Source organism: Nerophis lumbriciformis, linkage group LG38 (genome assembly GCF_033978685.3).
Source record: "Nerophis lumbriciformis linkage group LG38, RoL_Nlum_v2.1, whole genome shotgun sequence".
Taxonomy (NCBI): domain Eukaryota; kingdom Metazoa; phylum Chordata; class Actinopteri; order Syngnathiformes; family Syngnathidae; genus Nerophis; species Nerophis lumbriciformis.
The window spans coordinates 5,489,112-5,491,611 of NC_084585.2; the positions used below are offsets into that span (position 1 = coordinate 5,489,112).

The 2,500-nt window shown below is 34.3% G+C and overlaps 1 protein-coding gene across 2 annotated transcripts in view; it reads right to left on the minus strand.

The window, feature by feature from the left end:
* LOC133578394 (lysyl oxidase homolog 2A-like) overlaps nt 1-2,500 on the minus strand; it is a 102,179-nt gene that overhangs the window by 99,281 nt on the left and 398 nt on the right. The window lies entirely within an intron of this gene.

The following is a 2,500-nucleotide window of genomic DNA, read 5'->3' on the forward strand; positions in this document are numbered from 1 at the left end:
CTCATCCCCAATAGAACATGAAACATGATTTCTAACATTTGAAACATTTATTAGCATGAAACTGATACACATGTTGTTAATATCATCTCTGGCCAAAAAAAATAATAACATTACTGTTTTCATAAATATTTGACACACTTGCATTGTACTGGAACTCATATGTTGTGACAGGTATTTATTTATTTAAATAGTGCTAAACAAATATAGCCCAAAACTGATGTCAAGTATCCAAACTACAGAATAATAACTGCTTATTATCTTTTTAGTACTACAGTAGACTACTTGTTCAGTAAATGAACAAGTAGATGCATAATAGTTCCGAACAAATAATACAACAGTAAATTATGTAATATGTTACCGCATATGTCATCTTTGTCATTTATTTTGAAATGGTTCTATTATCGTTTATGCGACAAATAATATTTTGTGATACACATCGGTATCTTAGAATAGAATAGAATAGAATGGACTTTATTGTCATTATATTTGAATATAACGAGATTAAGGACTCCAACTTAAGGTGCGGTAGTGGGAACAAATATGGGGTAAAAATAAATTACACAAGTGGTAATAAAGAAAAAAACGAAATAAATAAAAATAATAAGCAATCCTGTACAATATAAGGCTGAAACGACGCGTCGACGTCATCGGTTACGTAAATACGTCGACGCCGTTTTTGTGCGTCGGCGCGTCGCATATTTACGTCACACTACTTTACTGTCATGGCGGAGCGCAAAGCAGACGATGCGAGCGAGGGGGAAAAAGCACGCCAAAAAGTCAAAAGTGTGGGAGTATTTCAATAAACGGCCTAATAATGTTGTTGTATGCACACTGTGTCGAGCGGAAATGGCCTATCATAGCAGCACAACGGCTATGAACGAACATTTGAAAAGAAAACCCCCGACAGCGTTCTTGCCATCACCATCAACAAGTCAATCGTCCGCTTGCGTATACGTTGTCATTATTACACAAAAACATGAATGTGTCATTTGTATCTGCGTTGTAAATTCATAAACTAAAGCACCGTTTCGCTCTGAGAGGCGCGTTTGGCGTGCCTGTTCAGTGTTTACAAAGACACGCTCCTCTTTAACGCTGTGGAGAGGCGGCGGCGGCGAGCGAGCGGCGAGGCGGGGCGCGCCGGGAGCGACGCCGCAATCGTGCCCAGGTGCGCGATCCGCGCAGTTGGAAGAGAAAAGACTTTGTGTAAAATTAAAAGATTGTAAACCTGGCAAAGCCGTCTGGCGTTCAGTCTGTCGGTCCTGAAAGAACCCCACGGCACAAGACGTGTCACAAACGCTAACGTTAATTAGTTGTGCAAATACCTTGTACAACATTAACAGTTACATATACTATGTACAAACCAACAATTAACTTTCACTTTAATCATACTATCATTGTTGTGTTATTAAGCAAAATAAGCAATACTTTTACTTTTGTTGAAATGTTTACACTGTACACTTTTTTGTATTGGATGTTTAGCTTTATTTTTGCACATTTTAGCAAATAAGCAATACTTTTACTTTTGTTGAAATGTTTACACTTGTTACAGAATATTTCCGTTTTGCACTTTTTTGTATTGGATGTTTATCTTTATTTTTGCACATTTTAAAGCAAAATAAGCAATACTTTTACTTTTGAAATGCTTATACTATTCCAGAATATTAAGATTTGCACTGGATGTTTACTTTTATATTTGCACATTAAAAAGCAAATAAGCTACTTTTAATTTTGTTAAATGTTAAAAGTTTTAAATGTTTACATTGTTACAGAATATTTTGTCATGTTGTTGTCAATGTTGACTGAGTGGCCTTTTTTTTTTTTTTGTAAATAAAAGCCATGCCTTTTGAAAAAACTGGCCTACATTTATTTTTTCCTCTTCATTTTAAATTTAAAAAAAAAATCGGTAAAAGGAAAAATAATCTATAGATTAATCGAAAAAAATAATCTATAGATTAACCGATTAATCGAAAAAAATAATCTATAGATTAATCGATAGAAAAATAATCGTTAGCTGCAGCCCTAGTACAATATACAAAACACTGTAGAAATACAAAATACTGTACAATATACAGAACAAGACAAGAGTACCGGAGTAATAAATAACAATCAGTGTCGGACGTATTGCATCTTATATTCCGATCCAGATTTTAGGCCGTATCACTCATCCTTAATAGATCATGAAACATGATTTCCAACATTTGAAACATTTGTTAGCATGAAACTGATACACATACAGTATTGCGAATAATAACATTACTGAAAGGGACCAGCGGTAGAAAATGGATGGATGGATGGATGTATTCATAGCATGATTTCTAACATTTGAAACATTTGTTAGCATGAAACTGAAACACATGTTGCTAATATCATCTCTGGCAAAAAAACAAAACATTACTGTATTCATAAATGTTTGGCACACTTGCATTGTACTGGAACTCATATGTTGTGACTGGTATTTATTTATTTTATTTGTAAATAGTGCTAAACAAACAATGGCACA